The sequence below is a fragment of the Thermobia domestica genome, chromosome 7 (assembly GCF_964235325.1).
Source record: "Thermobia domestica chromosome 7, izTheDome1.hap1.1, whole genome shotgun sequence".
NCBI lineage: Eukaryota > Metazoa > Arthropoda > Insecta > Zygentoma > Lepismatidae > Thermobia > Thermobia domestica.
The window spans coordinates 145,440,571-145,458,440 of record NC_137460.1 but is presented as its reverse complement, the minus strand read 5'-3'; the positions used below and the strand labels follow the sequence as shown (position 1 = coordinate 145,458,440).

At 35.6% G+C, this 17,870-nt stretch overlaps 1 protein-coding gene across 4 annotated transcripts in view; it reads right to left on the bottom strand.

The window, feature by feature from the left end:
- Nucleotides 1-6,045: 6,045 nt before the first annotated feature.
- LOC145690457 (putative palmitoyltransferase ZDHHC24) overlaps nucleotides 6,046-17,870 on the bottom strand; it is a 292,920-nt gene continuing 281,095 nt past the window's right edge. For 3 of the 4 annotated variants that reach the window (XR_014132220.1, XR_014132233.1, XR_014132228.1), the window contains one exon: nucleotides 6,046-7,027. The gene's annotated coding sequence lies outside the window, so the exon portion shown is untranslated. Of the gene's footprint in view, nucleotides 7,028-8,711; nucleotides 8,934-17,870 lie in introns of those variants that run through there. The other variant, XR_014132222.1, reaches the window with a different exon arrangement.

The following is a 17,870-nucleotide window of genomic DNA, read 5'->3' as shown; positions in this document are numbered from 1 at the left end:
GAAAAAAATAAATTTTAGACTTATGACGTCATCACCTCCTATGTCTGGACGCAGGAAGGTCTGAAACCATACGTAATGTCTTCTACAATGCCTCTGGACTTGAAAAACAAAAAATACCGGACGAAAAAGCTCAAATAGAAGAGAAATAACGTAATGTACCATGAAAAACCCGTATGGTACAAATTGTACCATAAAATCCTCAAAGGGTTAAACTTAATTCACTTCACAAACCTAGTAACACAGTGAAGTATCACCTCAAAACAATTCCATACAGCAACTCATACATCATCTTTTAATTAACAGACATTAATACATAAAAAATAACTTTTTAATGCACACATTACACCCTACTATTCTACATCTAGTACGCTTCAGGTCGGCAGGCTTTCACAAGAAAGAAATAGGGTATTATTATTACACATGTGGATGTTGATAAAGGTGTATCTTTCATGCTTTACATACCGATAACAAGTCATTCTACTTTACCTTCCCTCTAGGTTTCAAATTACTTACGACGTAAAATGTATTATAGCTGGACGTAAAAGCGTACCAAAATTCTGGGAGACAAACAACGGACCTTTCATTAATAATGATAGTAAAATTTAAACATATATAGATGGCTAATTGGGATTATAGTGAACTTTAAATATAGGGGAGAGGAAGGGAATGGCGATCAGCCCACTTTGCCCTCTTGCGTGACCCGAGGAGAAGTCAAACTAGTGCTGCCATCTGCCTCTTGTAGCAAGGTTTCTCGTGTATTGTCGAGGAAGATGTCAGAGAAGACTGAAGTCCAGCGTGCTGAATCTTGTTTTTGTTGATTTTCTTATAAGGATCTGCATATTTCAACTCACGATAGGTACAATTCTCAGTTGTAAGATCTTGAAGTTACTAAGATTTATAAAAAGTTATATTTACGTCTAATGCACGACACACAGTTATATTTCAAATAAACTTCGTTTACAGTATAACCAGCTCAATTTTTAAAATGGCTCAATGTTGGGAATGCCGATCAACGTGATCGGTTTACCATCACTGTGATCGCCATTCCGAACAAACTTTTGGAATGCTTCTCCAGCCAAAAATTATAAAAGAGACTAGATCTAAGATAAGTAATACAGCTACTTGAGTCAAACACTGAAACTTTAATATCGGTGTAACTTTTGTGGATTGAGGGTGCATGCTGACTGTACTCCTGTGGACTCACCACGTGAATATATCTCTGACGTGTCTTTGAAGAAACGTCAATAAAACGTTCAGTTGACGTTTCTCAATCTTTCGAAGGCGCAGTTTAGCAAAAAAAAATATAAAATAAAATAAAAAAATGAACTGCCTATGGAACTATGTGTGTTTATTAAAATTGTACTGTGATCGCCATTCAGGCCCGTAGCCAGCCTCCAAATTTAGGGGGGGCTAAATATAAATTAGGGTGGGCACACACAGAAAGAGACACTGACATTGTACTATATATATATATATATATATATATATATATATATATATATATATATATATATATATATATATATATATAATGTCTGTATCTGTGTGTGATGATGAATTATTTCTTATGCTCTTAAAACTAAAACTACAGCGTGAAGGAATTATTATTAAAATTTTCCCCTATAGCGTTAGTACAACTGTACCTGAAAGCTAGAATACTATGTGTCTCCTTTTTATTTTATTTGTTATGGCAACAAAATATTTCTTCCGTTTTCTCATCTTCAAGGAAATAAAAAAAAATATTTGTTAAAAAAATAGTTGACCGAACGAACCAATCATTAAAATTTCCAAAGAATTAGTACAGGAAATACGTTTTTTAATTTTTGATGACTGAAAAAATATTTGTGAAACTTGAAAACTCTAAAGAGTAATGAGATTTAATACTATCTTCAAAGAGATTCTACAGAGAAGGGTCTCAGAATCTTGAATCAATATTTTGAAATACATGTGGCTTAAACAAATATATGCATGGACAGTACTATGAACAGACGGATGGAGTCGCCATGGGATCACCACTTTCACCAGCAGTTGCGAATTTCTTTATGGAAGATTTTGAGCAAAAAGCATTAGAACTGACACCTTTCAAGCCGTCATGTTTTTATAGATTCGTAGATGATACGTTTGTCATCTGGCCTCACGGGGAGAAGACACTGCATTTGTTCCTAGAATTTCTTAATGAACAACATAGTAACATCAAGTTCACAATGGAGATTGAAAAGGACGGATGCTTGCCATTCCTGGACATTCTCATCCGCCGGAAGCCCGATGGTAGTCTCGGCCATAGTGTCTACAGGAAACCTACTCACACTGACCTCTATCTCAATGGCAACAGTTTTCATCATAAGTCACAGCGAAACACCGTCTTCAGCACACTAGCACATAGAGCGAAAGACATCTCAGACGAAGAATCCCTCCCTCGGGAACTAGATAATCTCAAAAAGACGCTACTCCAGAATAATTACAAGAAGCATGATATCAGTTTGGCCCTGAAAAGGACCTTTTCTGAACAGAGGAAATCCAAAGAAGAAACTGAAGAACCGTTGAGTATAGCAGTTTTACCATACACTGGACAACTTTCTAGAAAGATCTCCCGGATTCTGAAAAAACATAACATTAAGACCATACACAAGCCGCCACCAAAAATCAGATACTTACTTCGCCCGATCAAAGATGACTTGGGCTTAAAGACACCAGGCGTGTATCGTATACCCTGTGAATGCGGAAAGGCTTATATAGGACAAACGACGCACCATTGAACAACGTTGCAGAGAACATGAAAATTACATTAGATTATTCCATCCAGAAAAATCAGGTTTAGCTGAACACAGTTTAACAGAAGGCCATAAAGTTTTATTTAAGGACACATCCATCATTAGCAAGAGCACGAATTACTGGACCAGGATAGTAGCCGAATCTCTTGCCATAGTTCATGAACCGAACAACGTTAATAGAGACAATGGATTTCAACTCAACCCCCTGTGGAACCCGGTCATCAGCAACACAGCAAAGAAAACGACACACAAACATTCAGATAACCCTCAGCCAATCAGTACCACGGACTACGGAACATAGCCAGCCAATCACAGCTCCAGTTTTCAGATTGAATCAGCCAATCAGGAACCAGCATTTTCGCCAGCCCAGAGTATATATTACTTATATCCGCTGATCTCTACATAATTGCCCTGATGATGAGAACGATGACAGCTCTCGAAACGTTGGCCTATTCACCAGTTTTCACCTGGCTGATTGCCCGAGAAGAACTTTATCATATACGCCGCCAGGAAAGCTTCAAATATATGCGTATTGGAAAAATGAAATTAACATTTTACCTGTATTATTATTTACATCTCCTTAGATATGAAACTTTATATTTCTTAAATGTTACGCGCTTTATTTTACACTTGTACTTCTAAACATTTTTTGATCTTTTTTTTATGGTGATGCTCGAAAGAAATAATTATATGTTTATGGGTTTTTGCTATCTACATATTTATAAATTTCATAAGATTAAGAAACACAAACACAACACGCATATATACACTCCTCATGTTGGCACACTATAATAGAAACAAATTGAACATTTGAACAATCACTAACAACACAATCACAGTATAAGTCTCCTTGTTTTGGATGCTGCCAATCTTAAAACAATTGTGTCCAGATCGAGGTTTCTGGTGATGTCCTTGTAACTCAGCAAAACAAGATCGGCACGGTGCAGTTAATGTACAACTCCTTTTGAAAAAATGCCCTAACAAAGAAGGAATTCCTCTCACCTGAAGTAGTTCTATATAAAGGTTGACCGGCTTCAGGGCAGAAATTTAGTAAAGAAAATATTCAAATTTACAAACGTATAATTTCTAATTGCTTTCTTTTTAGTAACTGAAAAAATACTTTTTGCATAACAGCTGTGAGTTCCATTTTATCACAACACATTTCAATTTTTAGACGTCGTGGACCCTGTAGCCAGGTCACACGGACTCCAGTTTGAGAATCACTGCTCTAGACTCTTTGGAACATACTATCAACAATCATTTAGAATGATTGCTACTAAAGTCATGTTTAAGTAAAAATAATCTGTTATGATCTGGTACTCGAGCATTCAAATAAGAAATAACTCCAAAAAAGTTCCCTGTTCTAGCGCAGTTACCTTCTTTCTCGAAACGAAATTGATAAGAGAAGTAACAGTTCATTAAATTTTCTTTGTATAGTACAATTCATATCAAAGTATACATGAAATTCTTCTTTACATTGTACAAATAAGAATTCGAGATTAGTTGCTTTCGTAGGTACTAAAATGTTTAAGTTAAGAACTAATTATTTAAACAGCTATTTACTTATTTCTATTGAAGATATCTATTCTTCAAAGTGAAACTACATTAACAAATTGTTACTTTTGTGGGCTACCCCGTAGCCTCATGGGTACAGCGCTCGCCTTCGGCGCGTCTGGTTTCGGGTTCAAACCGTACTGGGAGTCCTCGGATTCAAACCGATAGTGATTTGGATGTTACTTTAAGCTATAGGTCCCGTTTCTTTATAGCCTCCCTGGTGAAGAGAGACGCTAAACTCCCCAACGCACCCTGTTTTAAGTCAAAGGTGTTTAATTTCAAATTTATAAAGCATTATACATATTATCATCCAATAAGGTTCAATTTTTAATTGAAAATTCTGTTTTTCCTATAAGTGTAACTACTACCTCCGTTTAGTCCGCTGCATTTTTTGTTTACATACCAGAAGATTGCAAAGTATTCATTTACAAAATAGTAACTTTGCATGATTAGGCTTACGTCTAATGATCTGCTTGAACATTTGATTCTGGCACCAAAAATTGGCAACAATTACTAATTATTTTAATATAAGTATCTAATTATTCACCCCCGATGAAGATTAAGTGAATCGCACTTATCTTTAGTTTAAAGATATAGTATTCTAAGTTATTTAACAAATTGTCAAGTTGCTGCTACACTACAATTCTCATTCTTCAAGTGAACTTCGGTGCATCTTCAGAAACCAGCATCGACCAACTTTCAATTACAACCATGTTCAACTCACAACACAACAAGAGTAAATACAATTCAGAAAAGGAAACTTTTCTTACTCCGTTATCACGTGACATAAAACGTAGTCAAAATCCCCCACCCCTCTCTCTCTCCATGTCCAATATACATAAAACAAACCCATACGCCTGTGTGATTATTATTAGAGCGAAGCAGTTGCGACCCCCTGTTGAGGGATGCTGTCTTTTCAATTTCTCGCATATTAATCGAAAGCCAATGACTCACAGCAAAAGGATGTTTTCAGTTGCAAATTTCAAAAAGAACAGGAAGAATAAACTCTTCGTCCGCAGATTAAGGTGAAAGTATATTTTTCTGAACACAAATACATGTTTGCCGATAGAATAACCATAAATTATTTTTCTCCTGCAGCGAAGGTCGTTTGCACATGGAGCATTGTATATATATATATATCACTCTAAAGTACATTTGGAAATACAATTTCTTCCAACATTTCAGTCAGTGTTCGAATTAAATTTTCGAACATCCGGACGAACGAGAGCTTATGTATTGTTGCTGTAAATGTAGAAGGCGAAAATTTATGTTACTTCTGTGATACGAGCCGGACATAAATTTTTACCGAAGGGGAATTTCCCCGGCATCCCCCGTTAATTCGAACTATGATTTTAGTTAGGGGGGCTGCAAAAAATTTAGGGGGACTGAGCCCCCTAGCCCCCCCGTGACTACGGGCCTGTCGCCATTACCAACATGTGATAGGAATGGCGACCAAAGTAGCAATTTGAGTTTATTCCATCGTGTTCCCGAACTGAAAGAATGATCCTCTTTTTATTTTACACACTAATTGTAGAAGGATTGGAGTATATATTTCGATTTTTTTTTAAAATATTTTGCACAAATGAAACTACGTAATAACCCATTTTTCTTAGGTGATCGCCATTACCCACCTCTCCCCTACTAATGTAAACAATTGCATACCACAATAAACAAAGTGCAGAGGTATATTCTCACAATAGTGTCAAAAAAAGAACACAAAAACGTTCAAACCAAATTTATTCTATAATAATAACTTCCTACTGTATATAAAAAAAAGACAAACTAGAAATTAATAGTTCAACACAAGCACTACCATAATTTAACTAAATCGAGAACTTTCATTTCTACGTATGTTTTATACCTTTATTCTTCCACGTTTCCCTTGTGTCCCAGCAAATACCGTTATGGGGTAAAGGTGATATAATAAACGGAGATATCCAAGTAAGAAACCACTTCTCCCCAAACACTTCTTTAATATTTTGCTTCACTCCTAAATCATAATCTTTAATATGGTGATTCTTTTCGTATGTAACTTCACCGCATTTTAATAAATTCACATGATTGTACAATAAAACTGCGGAAATAAACATTCCAACGAAAGTCAGGGCACTAAATAATGTATATAATTGATATTCAGAATAATCAAATCCAAATGTAAACGTCGCAAGTGGATAAAAAATTTTGATTACGCTTATTAAATGACGGAACTGAAAATTATCCCACAGAAACAATACATTATAGTAGCTAGCATAAACCGTTGCAACAAAAAAGTACGTCACAAACATAAAATAATATCTGTGATTATAATATCCCACACAACATCCAGCGAACATACAATGATGTTCTCTTTTTAATATACATGTATTACATATCTTGCAGTGCCAAGATCGTGGAGGCATCATCGTTTGACATACCGAACAAAATGACCACTTGGAATCTGCTTCAAGTATCTTACCGCGAATACCTGTGTCAGTAACTATCAGGGCCACGAAATTGGTTGTGACGTTTACCATTATGAAGTTGCCCAATAAGAAATGATAAATGTACCACACTGACCATTGAGGATACGTCGACGGTAACACCACAAATAACTCAAAGCAATAAGTTAACAGGATCATTAAGGAAATAAACAGAAAAGATCCTTTATCAATTAAAACTTTTGGAAAAATATTCTTCCTTATGCTCATGGTGGCTAGCTTCTCCTGGAATATTAAAACAAATCATTGTAAGGACATGTTTACTAAAAATATGACGTTAAAAAATATTTTTTTTAATTCTACAAATAAATAAATAAATAAATAATTTTTAGATTAAGTTCACTCTGTATGTGGCGGAAGTGTTACTTTTGTAAATTTATTGATATAAAGTCACTATTAAAGTGGACTACTCTCTTTGAGTAGCGCAATTATATCAACATTTTGAAATCTCGTTACCCATTATCAGCCATTGTCCCTTTTTTGGGACGTTTTTTTTACTATTTTTTGAAAGTGTTTGGAAAGATATTCTTCAAATATTTCATTTCCTTTCATTTGTTTACAGTCTATTCAGCATGATACAGAAGTTACTTGCAAACTTTTAATAATACGATGGCCAAGATACGGCGCCACATTATGTCGAATTTGCATTTTTCAGCTGTGAAAACTTTTTTTAGTTTTAGCGTAATATTTGTACCGCATTTTCAACAAAATAACGTTTGTTCTATGACAACATGTATCTCAAAGTAATATGATCGTCTGCTATGCAACATAAATACATTTAGTTAAATTTCTCATATATTTATTTCAAGCGTCCCAAAATTGGGACATTGGCTGGTTACGTTAGTATTATTTCCTATGTGAGTTATAGTTCAGTCTTATCCAATATTGGTAATTCTAAAGATATAATTAGATGCTGGTGGGAAATAACGAAGGTTGCATTTCGTAGAACACTATGACATTGTATAAGCCTGCCCTCACAGTGGGTGAAATTGTGAATTTATTAGAAAAGTAAGATAGTGGTGAGATAGACCCCTGCCCTTTGATGAACAGCAATCAGATGGAGAAAGAAACAAAACGTGGTTTCATGGACCATAGATTTGATAAAGAAAATGAAATTCTCATTGTGAAACGGAATCATAACAGAGAGATGAACTAACAAATGCATAAAGATAAGTGCAATATAAGTGTACAAACTCCTTTAGGATAACAATACAGTAATTTAGAATTACATGTATGTAAAACAATGTGCAATATAAGTGTACAAACTCCTTTAGGATAACAATAAAGTAATTTAGAATTACATGTATGTAAAACAATTAAGTGTGCAAATGCGTATTCATTTGGAACAATTTCATAAATTTCCCAATTTCAAGGACGTTTGTGAAATGTAAATATAAAATGCCTACGTATTCTGCCATTGTCCCAAAAATGGGACGGGTTGTATTTCCTGAACTATATCGGCTATTTCTATTTTAACACTAATTTTGCGTCTTTATATCTCAAACAGTTATGAATAAACACATTTTATGACATTAACAACGATACAAGAGTTTTGGCGGGTAATGGGTTAAAGAGAAGTGTATGCCCATGTCTCTAAGAGTATAATTCCTCATGCTAAAATATATCAACTCGGTATTCTACTTCAAGAATAAAATCCCGAAGACTCCTTAGAAAATCAACACCATAACCTAAAATGATAATAACTTTCATTTCCTGGAGTTCAATGACGATAAAACAGCATTAAAATAAATTACTGCTGTGTAATATTTTAAAAACACATTCTTACATTAACAACAAACGAATTTATTAAAATTCCAAAAATCTTAAGTAAAGAACACACAGCAAAATATAGATAAACTATAACAAAGACTATTTAATTTAAATACAGATAGTAAAATACGCACACAGTATGGTCAAAGTAGTAATATAGGATCAATTTGAAGAACAACATCAATCACATGATTATGGCAATTCTCATGAATCCCAATCAGTCCCATCATGAGGCAAACGAGATGAAATAAATGGCCACAGAAATACTACTATATAATTTTCACCAAATACTTCCTTGATGTTCTGTTTTAGACCTAAATTGTATTCCGTTCTATTGTTTTCCTTCATAGGTCACTACACCCTGTAACAAGAGTTTGCTATAAATCAACAACATGACTACCCCAGGAGAAATACCATTGACGGAAACTATATTCATCAAGTAATAACTACAACGAGCTTCGTATCCGAAGATATATAGCACTAATAGCATTAAAATTTGTAAATAAAAACCGTACTGGATTATTATAACTATGATTAAGACAGACGTATGTACTTAATACTGAATGCAGTTGCGTAAATAGTTCCAACACAGAAGTAAACTAAAAACACTATAAAATATCGATGATTATATTCACCTATACAACAGGCTGTAAAATAGGGTGTCCAGATTATGAAAAGTAGGATATAAGCATAGGTATGTGATAGCCTACTGTGTCGTTTTTAGATAACGTTCAATTTCAGATTTTCCACTCTTGGCAATGGAAAACTGAGCTGAACATTTTTCACAATGTACACTCATGTCCAAAATAATGGTTGTCGCATATCTATAACTGTCTTGTAGTAAGACTATAATACGAGAATGATCTTGCAGGGCATTTTTAATACTGACACTATGTGAATAATCGGGAAATGTATATTTGTGGTAAATTTCATAGGAAAAAAGCTATAATTATGAAAATTAGAATGAGTAAAACAAAATGTTGCTAAAGGGACAAGAAAGCTTATTTTTGTTTTATTGTTCTTATTTACTGCTCTTTTAACATTAAATTAGCCACATGCATGTCTTTGTCGGTTATACACATACTAACATTATAAGAAATACCGGGGGAATCCGTTATCAAATTATATTCCTACAACAACATATTTATAGACGTACGATAATAATTTTGGACATGAGTGTGCTTCGCTGTCTGTCTTTCCTTTCTTAATAAATGAGTAAAGATTGTAGTTCTGAATTAAGAATACATTTCCATTTTCGAGGTACCACAAAAAAAGTCACAGTTAAAATATAAAGATTTCTCTCAGGCTGTACTTCACTCTCTTTGTTCACACTAATGTATTTTGACCAGTGATGTCAATTTAGCCTATTTTGGCTAAATGTAGCCTATTTGGAGAGGCAGTTATACAAATCTACGAAATGCTTATATCCTTAAATATAGCTTAGTTTATGAAACCCGTTTGCCATTTTTGGCTTTTTTATTAGCCGTTAAATTAATTCTAAAAATACTTGTAAAAATACTTTTTTCTTTGAAAATAATTCTTAATAATTAGCCTATTTGTCATTCTATATTCTTGTATTAATTGATTTCTCTAGACACAGGGTGTTTTATTACGCAGCAAATGCTTGTTTTTCATTCTTCTTCTCTCTCCCCACCCATAGATTTACAACTACTTAACAATACTTATCGGCTCAGAAAGAATTTTAACGTCACTCCCGTACGGCCCCGTTTGCTACTTTTTATTTATTTTGATTTTTGCATTTTATTGCAAGAATGAAAGTTTTCTAACAATTTCGTAAACTGTTCGGCTTTTCAAGGCACACAGACTGCTTTTGTTTATTAAAGGAAACAAATAGGGTATCTAATTAGCATGAGAACTCTCAATGCAATCATGATGATGCATTGGGTGTACGGAGAAATAAGAAGTGTTTGTAAGGATTATGACCTGCCGAAAGAATTACTACTGAAAATTGGGACAATGGCAGTCTACACAAACGCAAACAATCCACAATCCAACGATGGTGCATCCAATTCCAGCGCCTCGGCTAGCTGCGACATCATCGTTCATGACTTATTTCAGTTCAACTGATAATATGCTGACTTTCACAAATCAGATGAGTTGATGATGGATTTTGTTGTAATTTAAAGTCATGTATGTTGCTTGTTATTTTTCAGCGAATAAAAATTAACATTTCAAATGTTACCATAACTCACTTCTAATATTGCACAGAGAAAAAAAGCTTAAAATCTGTGATGTAGGTTATAGGTTAGCAGTTAAAAATCTAGCCAATTTTTTGTGTAAAAAAGCTTATTTCTGAAGGCTATCTAGCCTATTTTCTTCAGAGGTTGTTGGCAACACTGATTTTGACCAATATCACTACTGAAGAAAGCGAAAATACTCCGCACCGCAAGTCACTAATGAGCGAATCAAATTCATTTGTATTATAATCAAATAATCATATAATCACATAATTTCATTTGTATTATAATTAATTAGACAGGTAATTAATATTGGTGCTTGTGGTCTATTTTTATGGACGTACAGTTAAACTTCATATAGGGGTAATGATCCTTTTTTACCTATTTTCGGCGCGTGGGATTATTTTAAGGAATAAGTAAAAATTTAGACTGGCACGAGGGAACTTCTACTTAACTTGTTTGGCATCATGATAGTAACTTGAAATAAGATTGCTTACCAACATCTCAACAAGTCCTTCTCAGTGAAAACAATGTATTGTAAAACAATGGTTCGTTGATTATTTTCCTTCTGAGGAGTGTTGAAAAGCACAGCAGTTGATCATTTAGAAAAAGAGTACTTGTGATTCGGAATGTTGTGAATAAAGAATGAAACATTAAAGCATTTAAAGTTAAATCAGGACATTTTAAAAAAAGAAGGGCATTTCTCGATTTTCTAGATGTCTTTGCAACACGCAGGACAGCTCTTTGAAGAACAGTACTGTCCTGCGGAAATCAGTACGTCTAGTCACCCTACTGTAAAAACAGGTGATCTCTTTTCAATATACACACTTTGCATATCTTACAATGACATGACCTTGGTGGTGCCCATCGATTGCAGATAGAACAAAATTTTCATCTATCGTCTGGTGCTTCCCTTATAGATGTACGGAATATTCTTTAATCTATCAACACTGTTGCAATATAGTTCATGCTGACATTCCCCCTACGAACATTCCACACACAAAATGAACAGTATACCAATAAGACCACATCCGATACATGACTGGCAATATAATGAATATTTCATTTAAAAAAATTGTCAGTGGAATCAAAATACATATAAATGTAAATTGTATTTTATATGCGAATCGTTCGAAAATGAACCTCAGTTCAGGGTTCTCCATTTTCGCAAGCTTTTTTTTATGTTCTTGTAATATTGAAATACTTTTTAAATTTTAGATAATAGATTCCCTAGATCAACAAAAATTAATAATTTTCTTTCAGTATCTGCCTACATATCTCATATCATCACTTAATCTATATTTCAAAATATGTTTAGATTTCAATGTTAACTTTTCTGAAGAATGTCATACTTCAATGAGAAATATTGTTCAATCAAAGTTATGGAAAATAAATCAATCAGGTCGTCTGCAAAGTACCATCGTGTTCACTTGAAGGCGTCATGAAATATCTCAACTAAACTAGTTTACGATGCTGGTCAAAATTCTACTTCATCAAATACATACAACCCAACAGCATATACATCAAAAATGTAAGTGTATTAAGACTCCATTAACAGCATCTGCCCCTTTTCTGGTCTGAACCATTGACTTCCCGCTGTAGAAGGATAAAAGACGATGTAACGACGCGTTACACCTATCTCTAGATCTGAACTTTTCTTTAGTACTACCGAATGCAACACTCACATGTTAATTTAATACTCGCAATTGGGTCGGAAAAAAATTTCTTATTAAAAGGTAATAATTGTAACTTTCTCAGCCTTTTACTTCATTTTTCAGTTTAATGTCCAACGATGATGTCGTTTACACTCGGGTAACGATGATTAAGGCGAAATAATGATGACGGAAGAATTGGCTTTAAAAATAAAATCAATGATACCAGACAACAAGGAGGATACACAAAGAGTCCGTCCACAAACTAGATAACGCTATTTTTGACCAATTTTACCCCCTTCACCTCTTTGCTGCGTTACGTAATATGTGGACGACCCCAAAGTATCCACGTGTTTTATGCCAATTGGACAGTTGAGATAGAGAACACAGGTTACAAAGGAAAGTGGCCCAAAAGGTCATCACTGCAAACTGGAAATAAAACTGTGTTCCAGGAATGTTCATTGTGCAAAATAAAGTGTTGTTGCTACCCTTGCACATCACACTTATACTGATGAAACCATTTGTTAAGGCCTTACACAAAAGAACAGGGGATGTTTTAAATGTATCTGCAGTGAGTTTTCAGAGTTATCAGCACCAAAGCTCAAAAAAAGCATTTACCCTGGACCAGATATTATTAAACTTATGAATGGCAAGTAATTCAGAAAATTGTAACAACTGTGGAGCAAGAACTCATTTAAAGATGTAACACCAAACTTAGGAAATAACAGAGATCCAAATTACAAGACAATTGTCTAAAATATTGAAAAATAGAGAAATTTGGGATGAACAATGAGTTTAAAATTACACTTTTTAAACTCTCATTTGGATTACTTTCGTGAGAACTTAGGTGCCGGAGTGAAAAAATGGGTAAATAATTTCACCAGGATATAAACATGGAATGAAGGTATCAAAGTCGTTGGGATTCTTCAATGATGACTAGGGGTGGACGGTTCCTGAAAACATAAACCGCGGTTTCGGTTTGCCACTTAAACCGGTTTGGAACAGTTAACCGAACCAAACCGTTTCCAAACTTAACCGAACCGAACCCAAACCGAACCGAATCGTACCGTTCAGAACTGTCCGTAGAACTGCGACCAACTAAACTGTCCAAAGGGTTTGGAACGTGGTTTCATTTACTATTGGCTAACCAAAACTTAAGCAAACTCCGTCAAAGCAAATTCAGCTGTGTCCACATGGAGCTGAATTTAATCTTTAACTCACTCGTAGCATACGACCAGTTAGCAGACTTGTGTATAATAAAAGAATAAAATAGCAAAGAGACTGAAAGTACTCATTGGAATATATATATATATATATATATATATATATATATATATATATATATATATATATATATATATAATGTTTGTATATCTTTTGTATGCATGTAGATAGATAAAAAATATCACACAACTAGATACCACGTATGCACAAAAATATCCTGGCAATACAAGTATTTGATGGAGAAAATGTAACAACCCGTTTTACCGGTTATTTACATTTATGTTGAGGTTGGCCCCCGTATGGTGCTACTGTACCAATTATATTGTTTTGTTATTCGTGTTATGTTGTTTGTTATATTCTTTAGTAATGCTAATTCTTTCTCTTTGTTACTAATAATGGCACAGATGCACTAAATCTAAAACTTCTCAGGCTAGTTTATGATATGAGACACGAAACACACACCAAGAACCTTACTCTGAAAATTCGAGTATTTCTTTAAACTAATTATTGTAGATTTGTTTCAGGTTACAGCAGTAGCTGCACTCCTATTATATACGTTGTTCTTAAAACCGAGCTTTATATATGTATTTAAACCTTATTTGAAATTTACTTTACCTGCCATATACATATTTCTCTTTTGATCCGGAAACCACAAGTTTTAAGACAATTGCCAATGCCACTTAATTGTATTGCTTCACGTCGCTCTTTTGTTAAGAGCATAGCGATCATTTTGGCTATTACCGCAAGAGGGCATTTGAATCGCTATATGTGAAGCTAAATTTTCAATATGGCGATAGCGTAAAAATTGGAGGCAGTTGTTACGATGGTAACAAATAAATACGGACACGGAGAGATTAGGTGAGTTTTAAAATTTTTGTTATGTGATAATTTCCATTTATTAGAGAATGTCATTCAATAGATAAAATGACTGTTTATGCGGCTAGATTCTTGTATTGCAACATAAGGGATATAAATTTGTTTTAGTTCGTAGTCGAATATGTAATATTGAAAACGCGTTTATCAAGGTCTGGTTTCGAGAGGTGCAGTTAATCATCATGTCTTGTTGTGGATAGACGGTGGCCGGGTCAGCTCCTACATTTTGAAAATTTCATAACCAAAAACGTTAATTTGGACATTAATCTTGTAAAAAAAAATCATCGATTAGGTCAACCTATTTTATTGTTTTGGAGAAAAGAACTGAGGAGTCTGATTAAAAATTCAGAAACAACCTTTTTCGGCAGAAGGCCGCCAAGTATCACCTCCGCCATTACTAGAAATATAAAGTGATGGGGCTGGAGGTGTAATAGTCGAAATCCGTTCCTTCCATCCACGAGGACTGCCTTCTATAAATCGTATAGAGTGTTGAACTGGTGATTGGAAGAAGTGAAATTCGATGTGTAAGATTGCAGGTGGGAAAAGTCATAGCCTCTTCCTGCAAGATAAAGATTGAAGGAGCCTGTTCGTATAGAGGTGCCGGAGAACTGGTAATATCAAAATTTTCTTTTTCTTCAACTCTAGGCCATATAATAATGTATCGAATGGAAGTCTTCATGATTAATATGTGCAACTAAGCAAGAGTGCGTTACGCGTGCCCGTAGCTCATCACATTTTATCCACTCATAAATATAAATCACGAGTATATGTGATAAAATTGTAATGTGATTAAATTAGTAAATAAGTTACTTTAGCTCCGTCCGTTTGAGAATTTTACTTTGGACGTGCCTCTAAATGTTCATAATATATATTTTGTCTGTGTAGGTTAAGTGAAGTTTACTTTGAACGTGCCTCTGAATTCTAACGTCCCTTTTGATATTGCCTCGTGATATATATATATATATATATTGTTTCTGTAGGTTAGGTGAAAATTTACTTTGAACGTGCCTGTGAATTCTAGTGTGCCTTTTAATATTGCCTCGTGATATATCCCCGAATTCTAATGTGTCCTTTTATATAGCCTCGTGATATATATATATATATATATATATATATATATATATATATATATATATATATATATATTGTTTGTGTAGGTTAGGTAAAAATTTACTTTGAACGTGCCTGTGAATTCTAGTGTGCCTTTTAATATTGCCTCGTGATATATCTCCGAATTCTAATGTGCCCTTTTATATTGCCTCGTGATATATACAGTTGGTGATCAGAAAAATGGAAACACCTGTAGTTGGCAACACGTCAGATATATGGGTTGGCAGTGATGTCGTGGCGCCCGCAGCGCCGGACCGCTGGTGGTGATGTGTTAGGTCGGTCTCCATACTACGTCAGGCACAGTGGAGCAGCAGTTTCCAGTGGCTGCAGCAGACGGAGGTAGTGTAAAATGGGAGACCTCTCAGGTTTTCAAAGAGGGCAAATTGTTGGTGCACGGTTATGTGGAGTGAGTGTGACGGCAGTGGGTACTGTGTTAGGTGTGTCGCGTGGGACAGTGTCGAAGGTGATGACGGCCTACACAACACACGGGAAAACCACATCGGGGAAGCGAAACAGTGGGCGGAAGAAAATCATGAGTGACAGGTCACGCCGGGTATTAAAGCGCATTGTCACGCAGAACCTTCGTGCCACTGCGGAGCAAGTGACAGAGGAACTCAATCAGCCCCTCCCCTACCCTGTTTCGACAATCACAATCCGCCGCGAATTACATAACATGAACATACGGGGTCGTGTTGCACGGGCCAAACCGCTCATCAGGGATCATAACGCTTTTGCACGCCGCAAATTGTGCATCGACCATGCAACTTGGACCGTTGAGGACTGGAAACGTGTGATATGGTCGGATGAGTCATCCTTCACCCTATTCCCAACCACGGGCCGTGTTTATGTGTGGAGAACGCCCAAAGAAGCTTATGATCTGCAGTGTCTCCGCCCAACTGTGAAACATGGCGGCAGCTCGGTGATGCTGTGGGCCGCCATATCATCGTTTTCATTGGGTCCTGTGGTCACACTTAGCGGACGAATCACTGCCAACGATTATGTGGCAATTTTAGGAGACCACTTGCATCCTATGGTCCGGATGTTGTTCCCGGACAGTGACGCCATCTTCCAGGATGATAATGCACCCATTCACACAGCTGGCGTTGTTGCAGCGTGGTTTGAGGAACATCGGGATAAAGTTCAACACCTCCCCTGGCCCGCCTAATCCCCAGATCTCAACATAATTGAGCATCTGTGGTCCGTCTTGGAAACACGACTCCGGCGACGATTTCCACCTCCATCCTCTCTCACAGAACTCACAATCTCTATGCCTCCATCCCACGTCGCATCAAGGCTGTTCTGAAGGCGAAAGGTGGTCCGACACCATATTAATCTGGTAAGTTGCAATTTCGTTCAGGTGTTTCCATTTTTCTTATCACCATCTGTATATATTTTGTCTGTGTAGGTTAGGCAAAAACGTTTGCTTTGAACGTGCCCTTTGAATCTCAGTGCCTTTTAGTATTGCTTCGTGATATATTTTGACTTTGATATATTATTCTTCTTATTTACCTTCACTTTTAATATTCCTGCTCAAATAGCAGCTTGCATGTGTGTCTTCATTTCCCTCATTTTTCATACTTTCATTCTCACCGTCGTGATTAATATTATAAGAAAAGCGTGATTAACTAACCAGACTCATCATCATCAAAACGCCGAACACATATTTCAGACTTTTACCGTTTCTGATTTTGAAAACGCTCCTACGTACAATGTAAGTCAATACTCGGCACCTTGTATATCACATCGTTAACAAATCATTATATAATTACCTTCTGTAAATAATAAGTAAAAACTTCTTGTGAGTTTTACTGAAACGTTTGGATTGCGAGCGTAGCGAGCAAGAATATATTTCTTTGCAAACCGACAACAATATTGATTTAATAGGGCGCCAATACTTTTACGGGGCACCACATCGTTTATTCATTTTTAACACTTCTTTTTTCTTATTGCTTGTTCGGCGCCCTCTTACTACCAGCCTCCCCCCCCTTCCCCGTAGCTACGGCTCTGAGTGTGGTATTTTCTCCGTCACGATGTAGATTTTGTACATTTTCTAATCGTACACATAAATATCATTCTCTGACAGAAGAGTTGCACTAAGTTGCAATCTCGCTATCTTCGATTCTGGACAGTGAACACAATGTCGAGGAAACATCTACCATTTCCCACTTTAACTTCTCTTTATTTCATCACCATACGGCCAACGAGTGTGACTACAGAGGTAATAAAGGAGTACACACGTGA